Raw genomic sequence first — 15,129 nt, forward strand, 5'->3', positions numbered from 1 at the left:
TAAAAGATGTTTCTGGAAGGAGCCCACAGACATGTATAAAAAGTCATTCCTGGTATTACAGGAAGATGGACAGAGTGCTGTGGGGGCTGCAACAGGCCGGGGCGGGGAGAGGGTCTCGATTATTACATGAAACTGGAGGTTTTATTACGTAACCGTACTCTTATCCCAGAGCTCCGCAGATACTTGTTGATTCTTGGTCCGGTCTGGAGGCAGTTATAGGGAGACCCGTGTAGAGAGACGGGGATGAAAGTGTACATTTGACCCAGTTTCTGGGAACATGAAGAAGAGAGGAGGAAAGAAAAATGAAGTCTGTACTTGGCTTTTCACGACGGTCCTTTGAAAATGGTCTTCAACACCCACCTCATTTGCTTTTTTATGCCAGCCAATTTAGTGTTGTATTCAAAGTGATTAATTAGTTTGTAGTGAAGGTTTATTAGGTAATCTTTCTGTCAATCAAAAATCTCTGGAGTATCAGGACAGAATAAAGAGCACCCAGAAATCGTGTAAGGAGAGGGAACACATCATTATAGTGTTAAAAAATAGGCATAATTCTAAAACTTGAAAATATATAGAGGGGTTAATGTGGGTATTATTAAAGTTGACATGAGTTATTTGGCCCTCTTGAATATTTATGGTTTATTTTCTATTAGGAAAAATTCATTTCCAAAGTAGGAATCAATCCTTCATATTTTTTCTGCACTACTGATTTAAACAGAGCGTATTTTCACTTTTCTTCTCATTCAGACCCATAAAAATGCGGGAAACATATTGTAACAGAGTAAAATACTTGCTTAAAGCTATATTATACTTTAAACCAAGGTAAATCGAGGGGATAATAATATATCTAGGAATAGAAGATATTTCCCCAGTTAAGAGTACATTCACATTTTGCTATGCTAGAAACAGTAGTTGCATTTCCTAAGTAATAGACCATTCTTCGATACATATTTTTCCTTGCATATATATATAATTAATTTTAGTTTATTACCTTTAAATAAAAGTTTACCACAGTAATCCGCTTCCTTTGCAACTCTTGAAAGTTCATGTCCTTTAAAAATTTTTAGGAAAAATCAGTAGTAAATATCACTCCTGAGTTTGTGTTTATATGGGAATAATTATGTAGCTCTAATAGGGCACTGGAAGTAGTGAACAAAAGAAGAAAACTATTCTTTGGGGATTTTTCATTTGCACCGTTAGCTGCTTTCTTTTACTCCTCCACCAATTAAAATATTAATAGAAACTTTTCTCCTAACAAATATTAACACAGCAAAGGAAAATTCTAAGAGTGAGAATTCAATAAATAGTACATATTGTCTTAACTATTTCTTTTATTTATTTATTTATTTTTTAGAAAGATTTTATTTATTTATTTGACAGAGAGAAATCACAAGTAGATGGAGAGGCAGGCAGAGAGAGAGAGAGAGGAGGAAGCAGGCTCCCTGCTGAGCAGAGAGCCCGATGTGGGACTCGATCCCAGGACCCTGAGATCATGACCTGAGCCGAAGGCAGCGGCTTAACCCACCCAGGCGCCCTATGTCTTAACTATTTCTTACTGAAAAAAATGTCTTTCACCTGAAAGAATTTTTAAAATTAAATTGCAAACTGCTGTGGTGTATTGTTGAGAACCATAGGGATATGAACTTCTTTCACGCTAAAATGTTAATACGGCATTTCAGCATCATTTGTGCCTTTCTCTTAATATGTTGCATTGCTTCTTTGAGTTAGTGCACATTTCTGGTTGTTACAGATCAGATTATCTGAAATATTGCACAAAATACTTCCTCAGATAAAAAGCTCTTAGGCTGACCATGGGAACTGAAAAAAAAAAAAACCTGATAAATTTTACACACACACACACACACACACACACACATGCATATACACACATTGTTTAACTGATACAAATCAATAACCCATAGCCAGAATTTTGTTTTTTTTTAATTTTCCAGGTAAGGACCAACAAACGGTAAATGACATCATATCAGAAACTCTAGGATATAGCTTCAATCACTTTTAAATTCCCCCAAATGCCTACATTAAAAAAAAAGAAAATGTATTTCATTGATTTACAAAGGCCCATATAAATATAGATATGGTTTGGCCAGGGAATTGTAAATTTAGTCTCAGGTGGGCCTCACATTCAGCCTGAAATGAATCTGCAGAGAGAGTGAGAGTCTGAGTGTTACGAATTCAGTGGCTCTAGAGGAAATTTGTTAGAGATCATTCTGAAAGTCAGCCCTGCCTGGAAAACAAAAGACCCAAAGAGAGGAAAAAAAAAAAAGAAAAGAAAACACAAAAACAAAACAGAAGAACTCATCCCCACACCGTGTTATCCTGTTCAAATCATTTCCTCCCCCCCTCAAACAGCACCACTTGAATTTAATATTTCTTATATTTCCCCTTCCTTCTGCACTGTGGATTTTCAGAAAAGCAGTGCAGAGCCATTTAGAATTATGATTTTATGTATGCGACACGAAGTGGCAATCCAGGCTGTCTTGGTGTGTGGAACGAAGAGCGAGAAACAAAAATTGAGCAGGCTATCTTACTTGTCTCATTTGCCAGGCACCATCATAAAAAAGCAAATGAGTTGTTTAGTTGAGATCCTTCAGAAAGAGGTAATAACAGCACTCGGTCCATCGGCGCGCGCGTGGGGGAGAGGCTACCCCGCACAGCCCGCGCGAGATGGATGAGCCTGATGGCCAAACACACACATCCTGCCTGGATATGAACAACAGATTTGTCAGTGTGTGACAGGCTGACAGCCCAGCTCCCAGCTGCTTGTCCACTGTTGTTATATCAGTACCTTGTCTAAGCGCTCAGCAAAGAGGCAATCTGCTTCCTCCGTCCGTGGGAGGCAGGTTGCCAGTTAAGAAACAAGTCTTGGCTTCAGGCTGCGGTGCCAGAACTCATTGAAAAGAGGCGATTTCAACCCTTGTGGGCTCCTCCGGCAACATATCACAGGCCTGGGAAGTTCAGTCCTCCAGATTAGATTTGTAAAACAAAGACGGTAACTCAAAATGAGATCTGTGCTGGCAAAACATGGTGATTTGGCCTCCCTAAGTATCTCAGCAGAACTTGGTTAGGAGAGAAATGCGCGCTTGACTCAAGCACTCGGTGGGGCCCAAGCGGGAGTTTGCTTGGCGGTTTGGCCCCTGCAGTGCTATTTGGGGTGTCTTGGAGAATGTGTCAGTGACGATTTACCCGAGCTCCTAAAGCCTCCAGAATGGACGATGAGGATGAAAAGTTTTGATTCTTGCCGGTTGGGCTATGTTGATAGAGTTGACAATCCATAATGAAATATTTAACAAGGTAAAAAATGTAGGCATACATATATTTGGACTTCATTCTGGTCATTGTAAAGACTATGTATTAAGTAGTTGAACCTTTTCACTCTCATTCTAAAATCTATAGAAACAGATTACAAAAACTAGAGATGAAGTTCCTAAGGAAATGCACACACTGTTTTTAAGTGTCTAAGAGAATGAATTAAATGCATTACGTTAAACAGAGGAAAGTGGAAGAAGTGATGAATTTCAGGGGAAATCACCAATTTGTTCTGGATACTATGGACAGACGGTTCGGAAGTTAGAGCATCACTTGCTATCCTGAGCAGCCTGATTCAGTGCATGTGGGCTGTCTCCCACAGGTTGGGTCTAAGAAATAAGAACTCAAAAGGATTTACACCATGGTCTTTAATGGCTCCTTCAGAGCTGTTAGGCCTGTCAAGCCATTAATAAGCAGTATTTAAGAGTCCCTAAGTACACATTTGCACAACAGTCCCCAAGGACTTGGGAAAGCTATTATAGTTTGTTGGATCAATAATTATCATCATTTCATTCAAGTCCACTGCAAAATGAAGAACTAGATATGGGGCCTCCTGGCATCTTTGCCCCAGGTCACAATGTGGTGGTGTAGGTCTTGGTGAAGTTCCAGTGACTTTGCCCTCTGGAATCCCCAGAGACCAAGCCACACATACCATCTGCATCCATTTGTTTTGCTTTGTTGTAGAACTCAGGAGTTGCCAACATCCTGTTAAGTTCGAGACACCCGTACCAAATACAATCTTAAATCCACTACAAAAATTTATGTTTACCTTAAAAAAAATGAAAAAGAATCACAAAACTATGTTAAAAAGCATTAATGAAAATTTAGGTTGAAGGGCTATGCCTATCTCACTTCTGCTAAAGCAAAACAGCTCAAATATCTCGTGATTGAAAACTAGTTGAATAAGTTATTATACATCGACTTGAAAGGATGCTCTGTGGCCAGTAAGAAGAGTATTGTAGGAGACACAAGAAAATGTTCCTGATATTCTCAAGTGAAATAAAAAAGCATCTTATGGAACTATATGTGAATTTTTTGTAATGATGTACAACAAATTAGATGATAGGTGGATGACTGGACAGATTCCTAGAAGGATATATTCTACACTGTCAAAAAAGTGGATGTAGAGAATAGAATGCAGGACATTTCTGTGTTCTTTGTGCCTTTCTGTATTTCTGAGATTTTTCTCCATGATGGTGTGGTGGCTTTCCTATTAGAGGAACATGCTATAAAAATTAAAAACTGTTAACAGTAAAGTTGCATATTTAAATGATGAAGTTTTCCCACTTCATTAATTGCTACTCTTTTAAAATTTTTTGTTAGGTATTTGTGCTAGGCATACTATAAACAATATGATAGGAAACATCACAAGTTGAAAGACTCAGATTGCCTTTTACTTTTTTTTTTTTTTACTGTATAATACGCAAGTGTTTTCACGAGAACCCCAGATAGATACATACTAAAGCACATTTTTCCTAATTATGTTGAGCAGGTTCTTAGATCCCATTTCAGTCCTTCAAGTTTTTTTCCTGGAGCCATCAAATGAGTTGTTATTTAAAAACTGTGATAGGTGGTCTCATTTCTTTTTTTAAAATGTATTTTAGGATACAAAAGTTAGTAAGTCATTTATGAAAAAGACAAGTCAATAGTGTCTCATCCTCCTTCTAGTCGGACCTACCCGAGATAATGGGGGAATCAGCCTCTTTTTTTTTTTTTTTAAAGATTTTATTTATTAATTCAACACAGAGAGATCACAAGTAGGCAGAGAGGCAGGCAGAGAGAGAGAGGAGGAAGCAGGCTCCCCGCCGAGCAGAGAGCCCGATGCGGGACTCGATCCCAGGACCCCGAGATCATGACCTGAGCCGAAGGCAGCGGCTTAACCCACTGAGCCACCCAGGCGCCCAGCCTCCTTTCATATTTCCCCCTATTCGTTCAAATATAGATATACAAAGTCTTTCTTCATAAAACCGGAACAAGCTTATAATAGAAATGGTATTCTGCTTAAATGCTTTGTTCACTCAATATATCATGTAGGTCTCTCGAAACCCAAACATACACACATCCTTATGTTACATTCAAGATATACTTAGTGTTAAGTGTCATATCTGAATGATAATTTATTCAATTGAAGGATATTCAAGTTGAAACCAGTTTATGCTTTTACAAACAATTTTGCAATACATCTTTGTACTTATATTAATAGGTAGCATTGCTTTTGTATCCTAGATGTGAATTTTAGAAGATATTGCTATATTGCCTTCCAAAATGGAATGGTGAATGGCTATAGCATAGCCATTCACCTACAGTGTGATGTGAAATTTGCCCATTTTGAATTTTAGAAGATATTGCTCTATTGCCTTCCAGTGTAGGAGAAAGCCTGTTTCCCCTGATATTCGCCAGCCCTGGGCATTACTAGTTCTCCATTTATCTGATGGGTAAATAATGGCAACTCCTTGTTTTGATTTGCATTTCCACAACTACCAGGAAGGCTATCTTGAACTTGGGACTCTGTTTAACTTAAGACGCTCCTATCTTCTACACGTTTAGGATGCAGGGGCTTAATCTTGAGCTGGAAGCCAGGGGCCAGGTCTGTGGTGCTCTGCACTGGGTCTCTGGTGCCTGGACCTGTTCTTAACCTTAATAAACACTTAATAAGCATATGTTTAGTATTGTAACTCATGCATTATAATTTTAGAACTCCTTATATTGGCAAGAGGGGGTATAAAATAGTGTGAAAACATTTTAAATTATTTATTCAAAAATATTTGAAAAGGCCTCCTGTTCCAATTGGACGTTGCAAAGGTACCTACATTTCAACATGTCTGAAATTGTTTTCCCAAATGGACCTTGCATTGCTACCCAGCCAGAGCTCAATTTAGAAAACTCAGATTATTCTTGTATTTCCAACTCTCTGTCTTTGCTTACTTTTCATTTGTCACCAATGCCTGTCCACTTATGGTCCTAAATACTTTCTGATTTGGTTCCCTATTCTTGGTCTAACATTATCTCTAACTGAATTTAGACGTTTCCCATTTGTAGACTAAGGATGTTACTTAGTCTACTGTTGTTATCTCCAGCATTTAAGTTAGAGACCCACTGACTGTAGGTACTTTATGTATTTATTGAATACATGTGCAGTCTCTTAAATGTGCTCATTCTCTTTTGCATTCAATCTATCCTCCAGAGTACTGCCATGTTTGTTTTAAAAACAAGAGTGTGATGATGCATTATGGTCTAGTGGTGAAGAGTGTGTGCACTTGTCTGTTGGGTTTTAATCGTAGCTCTATAATTTATAGTGATCTTTGGAGTTTATTTCAATTTTCCATGCCTCAGTTTTCCTATCTGTAAAATAGAAATACTGCAGCACTAAGCATAGAACATTTTTAGGAAGTTATCATAGTGAGGAATCATATTATAATGCATGGAGTGTAGAGCATAATGCCTTGAATAGAGTATGTGTTTTCTAAGTGTTAGTCATTCCCATAGTCATCATGATTAGCCTTTACCCTCTGCTTGAGAAGTTTTGTTGACGCTCACTCCCCAGTATCAACAGAGTAGAGAAGGAAATCTAGTCTTTTTAGAATGGAATACATAATTTTTCTCTGTCTGGTCTCACTTGACCTCCATCGTCATCTTACGCCATTTCTCCCCAAATCCCTCCATTCCGCTCTTATCAGACAATTTATCCTTCCTTAAAAAAGACCATGCTCTGACAACTCTCTGCTATTGAGATAGGGAAACAAAGGACTCCATAAAAATCTGCTTTTTACTCTCTTTCCTGCTTCTATTCTTACTAGGACCTGCACCTTCTACCCCTCTTCCCACTTTACAAGTGCCTCATAATGCAAATTGTGTCTGTCCTCCTTGTAAAGGACAAGGAGTTAATAATTTCTTTAGAATAGATAACAACCAAGGAAGGATCAACTGGAGGAAGCCATTATATGCATATTCCAGACCACCAGGACTGCCCCAAGTACTGAATATTCTGTCCCTTAGTTAACAACTGTCAATAAAAGAAACCAACCCCCAAGGTATGCAGCCAACCCTCAAGGTCTCTCTCTCTCTCTCTCTTGCCTGCTGTCATCTCTTGAGAGTGTATCTTTTACTTTAACACACTTTGCTGTTTCTGTTACTTATCTGTTGTGCTATATGTCTATCCTTGAATTCTTTCTCATGACAAGACCAAGAACCTTTGGCAACTCCTTCAGGTCTGGCTGGGTCAAGGCCCCAGGGCAAGGGGTCTCCCCAGTTCACCCAGCAACAATGTCAGCATCAAATCAAATAGTAAATACTATCACAAAGGTGACAAAAAGAAGGACTGAACATAACGTTTTGAGCTGTTTGCCGGCCATGGTAATGTCTCTTCTAAAGACAAAATAAAATAATTTTTTGTTTAAACTGCATTTTCTCTTGAGATGTCATTTTTAATTTAGGATTATCCTATTTACTATAGCCTCAATGTCACGAAGCTCCAGCCAACTGTTAGGAATTAACTCTACAATATACACATTAAAAATACAGTTGGAGCTGTCACATAGTATTTCCAACGTAAGCATTTCCGTTTGGATGAAGGCTTAAAGAACTTAAAAGTTCACTGTTTTTTTTTTTTTTAAGAAATATTTATTCATTTATTTTAGAGAGCTGGGCAGGGACGCAGAGGGAGAGGGAGTCTTAAACAGACTCTCTGCTGAGCAAAAAGCCGACAAAGAGCTGCATCTTATGACCTTGAGATCATGACCTGAGCCTTGCCAAGTCAGACACTCAAGGACTGCACCACCCAGGCACACTGAAAGTTCGTTTTAAAAGAGCATCTTCATACTTTCCTGCTTTTATTTTCATGATTCAATTGTCAAGAAGAAATAAATATTCTCTAGAATTAAGAACAGTGGATAAATTACAAAGCTCTCTATAAATAAAAAAATAATCTGAAAAGCAAGAGAAATATTTTATTTATATGGTATTAACTAGGATTTTAGGGAATGATAGCATGTATTGTACTTCGAGGCTACCTTGATACAGGTGTGCATCTTTGACTTAACCAAGAAAATGGAGCATTTGAAACCTGACGTTTTTTAACATCTTAGATTTTAGGACGATGTTCTGTAAGCAGATATGAAGCCTATTGAAGTATATTTAAGATCTCTCATTTAGAGTTAAGTGGAAGAAGAAAAGGCAAAATTTTCTTTGCAGATGTTGAGAAGGAATTCGTTGCAGGCAATCATCATTTAATATCCAGTGCTGACTTTTTGAACAAGTGCTTTCTCTAAATGATAAATCAAATGAGTTGGCACTAACAATAATCTTGGAATATGAATGAGAAAAGCAAGAATATTAAAACAATAGAAACATTAACATAAAAAATCAGCCATTATAGCAAAGAACAGCAAAGGAAATTGGGAGACTATTTTTGAATTTTTTATGGTGGCTGTTAACAGTTCTACTATGAGCAGCATTGTGGAAAAAAAGCTAAAACACAGATTGAGCTGTAAATATTTACCCATTTAGATGGGACATGTGCTATATGAGTAGTTACTATCACTGTAACTAACATTTGAAATGAAAGGATGGGAAATTTTGCCATTTAAAATACAGACATCAAAAACAACAATTATCTTAATACTATCTGTCCCATGCTCTCCATGAAAAAGACGACCTTCTAAATTTTAATAAGCCACGTATACACTTTCCCACCTCCATTTACACTCTGTTCCCTCCACCTACAATGTTTACCGCTACCTCTGCAAATGCAAGGCTTAATTTTCTTCAAAGTTCAGTGGAAGAACTAATCTTGAATCACCTCTACCAGCAGGTATCTTTAATTTCTGAATATCAATAGCTTTATATAAAATTTTTGGACACTGGTCATAAATTCTTGTGTACAGTTACATAACATTTCAATTTCCAAAGTGCTTTTACAGGATGCTGTTTAATTTGATTTTTGTTATGACCATTTTAGGAACTGCAGGGCAACCCCGTAGAGTGGAGGTCTATGGCTCAGGAGTGGAAAGAATTGCCCCGAGGCAGAACAAAAGAGACAGAAGTTTGGGGACTACAACTCAAGGGCACCCCAGGCAGGACAGCAAAGGAGAGACTGACTGACGGAGGCAGAGGTGGAGGCCTGTAGTTAAGTGGGGGGAGAGATGAAGGGGTTTGTGAACATATGTAATTGTCCCTTTCTGGTGCCCATTGGTCAGCTAGGGCTTATGGATATTTTGAAGTGGGTCCCCCAGTAGTCATGTCTGCATTCATCCGGTGGCCCCTGTGGGCCTCTCCACCTTACTCAGGATTCATGGCTCCAGTCGGTTACCTACAAGCAGCCTCTACGGAAAGCAAGAGGAAAAAGGAGCAGAGATTCCTGCCACCCAGGGCAACACAGTGCGCTGAGGCCAGGACACTAACCACACGCTGACGCTTCTTCTAGAATACCATGTTGCATCTCAAAATCCTACCCTCGTCTTTCCTGATTGGGTTGAACATCCTGTGAGGGCAAAAGGACACAAAGTTAGCTGACTTGTCTCAAAGTTTCCAAATATGGGCCGGTTTTACACAAATCGATTGCTCTAAATGTTGTCCACACAGTTTTAAAAATATAATAAATTTCACCGATCATTGTTTTCATCTCATGTGTATTCAGATCTTGTTGTGGGTAATCAGTGCTCCATGAAAGTGGCTGTAGCCTCACCAAATAGACAGATTGCTGAATTATAAGGGACTTAGGAAAGAGTTAATAGCAGAGCATTGTCATTAACAAAATCCAGTGAAGACTCAGCTGCCAGGCGGGGTCAGCACAGGGGTGCCTACATAGAAGAGGGGGTTTCCGTCATCATTTTTGTTATATAGTGATTCCTCCACTGAGGCAGGAAATGGAAATAACCCTAAAGCTATCCTGGCAGAGTATGTTAACATAGGGATTTAAAAAAATACATGATCTGGGAAGTGTCAGAATGGTTTCTGATTTTGAAGTTTCTTTCTCTTCTGCGGCGAGGATGCATGTTTTAGAAGTGGCTTTTATCCCTTTCTTCACGTTAATTCTTTTTTCCTTCCAGATATAAGCCTTTGTGCGCCCAGCTTCGGCTTTGTTTTTATTCCTATTATTAAAGTGGTCTTCTGGCTACCAGCTGCTTCTTTTCAGCATTTATGAGGATTTGGCTGTTATTTATTTATTTTTATATCAGTGGTGGGGAGGCCAAAGTTCAGCTATAGCAAGGGGTCCATCAGACTATATTTTGTGGGTTGATTATGCATGAGGCAGACCCACACCTTGGCTCTGATTTTGGCTTTATGGGCCTCCTCTTGTCTCAGAGGCTGTGGAAGTTGCATTCCCAGTACCTCCCAGAGTGGGTGTATACAGCGGGAGAGACTAAGGCTTTAGGCGAAATTGCCAAATCCTATATTTGTACACCAGCAGGCAATAAGTGAAGAAGCTTAAGCATTTCATTCCTACTGTCTGAAGCCTGCAGACCCTGCAATCAAACACGGAGACCATATTCCAAAACAATTGTATCCGATGACAGCTTATTACGGAAAGAGTCAGTTTCACTAAGGATGCTTGCCAATAAAACAAAGTGAAAAACAGGATCTCTTCATAATTTCTACTTGATGAGCCACAATTTTGGAGATGATAGCTGAGCTCTTATTCAGATTTCAAAAACCACTTTGTGGACTTACGGACCATTCATTCGCACGGGGCCCGAGCTGGGGGCACCCTCGGCAGGCAGTTCGCAGCATCGAGCAGAGAATGAGTGCAGCCCTGCGTGTGCTAAGCCCATTCTGGAACCTGCCCGGCGACCTCTGCCCTGGCCACAGTGACAGCCTGAAGATTTGAGTTAAGCACGAGGTACAAAACAGCAGCCAGAGCGAATGGGTGACCTCTTATTTTGGTGTTAAAGTTGGGATTTATCATCCTGCAGAATGATTTTATAGACACCTCTGAGTCAATCCTTTATTTCTAAATCAGAACAACACCGTTACCAGCAGGTCTGACACCAGGGGAACTTGGGTAAAATGCCATCTAGCCTCACTAAGAAATTACACTCACTGGAGGGAATGGGAGTGAATGTCTTCTTGTCACCTCCGGTGGACGTTGTGTTTACAGATTTCTGTGAACTTTTCCTCTTTGTTAAGAGTCGGCCGGAGGCAGCACTGTGTGAAATATTTACGTTCTTTCCTACCACATTTGCTTGCAGAGGCATTTTACCTTAAATAAAATTGTGCAAACATCTATTCTGTTTTGGGCATTCTCAAAAATTTGAGGTGATTTTAAATCTCCCAAATTTTTGCATATAGCTTTTGGACCTATAGAATTTTGCTTTTCATTCATTCATTTACTTGGTCAGTTAAATTTCAATTATGGGCCAATTATCATTATGTACAGTGCCGTTAACAGTGAATATATACTCTCTGGGCTAAGGAGCTTAAAAATAAAAATAAGGTTAGAAGATAGATACAAAGTGAATGATGAGAGAGCTATTAAAAAATAATCCTAATCCTTGCCCCAAAGAAAGTAAAAATATTATTTTAGCTCTGCTGGTCAGCACTTTGGAAAGGTGTATGAAAATTATTAGGGTAAGATTGGTAGCAAGAGATGAGGTTTAACCTGATTCTAAATGTACAGATATACCTGGGAAATCTTTTTAGCCAGACAAGAGGAAGGGCATAGAAAAGGAAAGGGGATGGGAAAAGCCAATATTTGTACATTTTTAAGAAGGGAGATTCATTTGATGAAGGGTAAACAAGGAATTCCCAAAGAGTATCAAGAAAGTATCATTAAAGGTTTGAATGGTTAGGTCTTGGCATTATCCCCCTTCTGTGATCAATGCTTATGGCATCTATAAGGGATGGGGAATGGATTTTGTCACACGAGTTAACTGTGATTGCCTTTGACTGGCAAGAACTGTACCTGGTTTCATCATGGAGGAGCCCAATATTGATCAATATTGTCCACCATGGATGGGGAAGGGCAGCACACACAGCATTGATGTTCCATCACGTATATCAGCATAGGACTATATTCAATGTTTCATTTTAGGTATAGTTTTTTTCCTCCAACTTAAAAAATCATCAGATGTAAGTTGGGCTGGGATTCACCAACACACACTGTTATCAATTACTTATCCCCGCTGGTATCTGTTCAGATAAGATGGGTAGCCACTCTCACTGGCCAGCACCTGTGCCAGTCTCATTACAAAATATTTAAATATCAATCCTGAATATATATATATTGGATGTCTCTACAAAGATTCAAAGTCTCTTGTGGGCAGTGAATACACAATGAAACTCTTACGACTCCTCACAGTGACCAGCTCAGTGATAAGCATATGGTAGATGCTCCATAAATACTTCACAAGTGTCATTTATTTAGATGGTAGGAAGTAGGCACGGTCTGCATTGGCAGAATATGACTATCATTGGTATCATTTCACTCTGTAATGAGCAGTTTACCTAGCCTAATGACCTGTGCCGTACTTTGGTTATTTTCATAGCTGCAAAAGTCAGAGTAACGAAGAGACCCAGAAAAGGTCCCAGCAAAACCCTATGCTACTCATGAGCAAAAGAATGGACAGAATGCCTGTGCCCAGTGAGAAGATGCACCCAAAACCTTTCCTGGCTTAGCAACCCAACTGCCAAGGTGGTTTGGTTGTGGAGTCAGGAGATGCGATTCTCAGGTATGTTAGAGCTGGGCTGGAATTGTTGCCTTCAATGGATTCACAATGGGCTTCAATTTAATTCAGAATGAGATTTCCTAAGAGTTTTTCCCTTGAGCACTTTAATGTTAAAATAGACACATTTCTGTTTCCTTTTACTCAAACATCATTTAAAAAACTATTTAAACCAACCAATCTATACTTTTCTCATTCTAGAATGAAAGGGAAATTCCTGAAATAATTCTACTCCTTCTGGATGTTTGTGTCTTTAAAATATTCTTGGGATTATTAAACCTTCTGTGGGGTCATTATTTAGCAAACTCTACATTATTCATTGCCTATAGTTTTCTTAAAGTCAGTCTCCTTAGTCTTTAGTCATTTATCTTGAGTTTTTCTAAACCTGTTCCAATGCTTCAAACTCTATATGGAGTTAAGGTCATTACCCTGGGCCCTACTTCTGTAACTGGAAAAAACAAACAAACAAACCCACAAAACCATCACTTTCTTCTTCTTGGGCTCTTGACCAAGGTCATATTGTCCTTGGTTATCCTATATGATCAGAAATATGACACATCACGAACTATGTATCAAATGATATTATCAAATCTCAGTTATATGGGCCCCACAGATTTTGAATTTGTGGTCATTGAGACTTGACCTGGGCTAGTGTATGCCTCTTCAACATAATGATAGTTTTATCTAGTCAATTAACATCCATACCAAAGGGGAATAAAATACTGAGGGAAAATAAAATTTTCAGAACTCTTGCTACCATACAGATGCTATTTGCAGACAAACACTGATTTGAATATTACTTGTTTAAATAAAATTTATTCAATGCTAGTTTGAGTTATTAATGATTTACCTGTAAACAGTAACATTGTGTGTCCTTAAATATGAAGTATTTGGACTTTCTGCTAGTTTAGGAACACATATTTTCCTCTAGTTCGTCTGTATTGTCAAAGTTAAGTGTTGTCTAATCTTTATAATTGAGAAGGACCAATGAGAGGCAACTGTACATATCTGCGAAAGTTCACAGGGACATTACATATGAAATTCCCAGCATGTTGTAGGGCCCTCAGAAATACCAATTCCATTTCCTATCCAACCTCGTCATTTTGATAAATTTGGATACAGAACCAGCAAAATGCATTTAATTGTAATCAGGTTCGCCATCTCCTGGTTCAGCATGCCTTCTGCTGTGGTATTGCCCCTGGGTTCCAGATATAAAGGGAAAACAAACCATGGGAGCTGGAGGATTGCACACTGTTTTCTGCCCACCTTTCTTGCTGGCTTGCTTGCCTCCTTTCCATAGACGGGCTCCTGGAACTCCAATCTGAAAAGCTGGAGGCAGGTGACGAGCTGGATGGGAAATTGGGCAGCTGCGGATTTCAAGGTAAGCCATCTTAGCAGCGGCCGCCATTTTCCCTCAACAACCAGCTGAACTCCGTAGCCTGGGCGTGTGACTACCAGCTCCCTGTAAGGCGGGATGGAAAGGCTGCAGGAGGTGGCTTCTAATCATATTTTACAGATTTGCCATGCTGTCCTTACTCTGTGACACAGAAGAATTGGAAAACGGCTCAGAGAAAAATGTTCTAGGCTATATATCCATTAACATATTTAAAAAGTAAAGTAACTAATATTCAGAATTCTTCTTCAGGCTTCTGAGAGTCCTTTGTGGTAACAGGCCTCTTCCACAGATGGGAACCACCGGCTTAGAATTTGATAGAGTCGGGCTCATTTGAGAAAAGAAAAGGCAAACGAGGCCAAGTCATTTAAAATATTTCACTGCTACAAGGTGGAATTTTATTAAAGCATTATAAGGTGTAATAGCTCCTTTAAAAACTATAAATTCCTCGATGATTGCACAATCAGAAAAAATTCAGTTGGTCAAGTTATGGTAGTACTTTTTGGTGTTTTATAATACATTTATATATTAGCTAACATCCAGCAAAAAATGAGTACTATACGGAAATAACGGAAAGCTTAACTTCTACCAAAAAAAGGACATTTATTATAAGATAAAGGGGTGTCTTATGGGACTGAGGATAAGCCCTCAGAAAAGAATTACAACCACGGTAGAGTGCTCAGGAGTCCTGTATTAACCTGGACAGGCTGTTATTTTAGCTTCCTATCTGCTAACATAAAAACCTAAAAACTG

The sequence above is a fragment of the Mustela nigripes genome, chromosome 10, assembly GCF_022355385.1.
Source record: "Mustela nigripes isolate SB6536 chromosome 10, MUSNIG.SB6536, whole genome shotgun sequence".
Taxonomy (NCBI): domain Eukaryota; kingdom Metazoa; phylum Chordata; class Mammalia; order Carnivora; family Mustelidae; genus Mustela; species Mustela nigripes.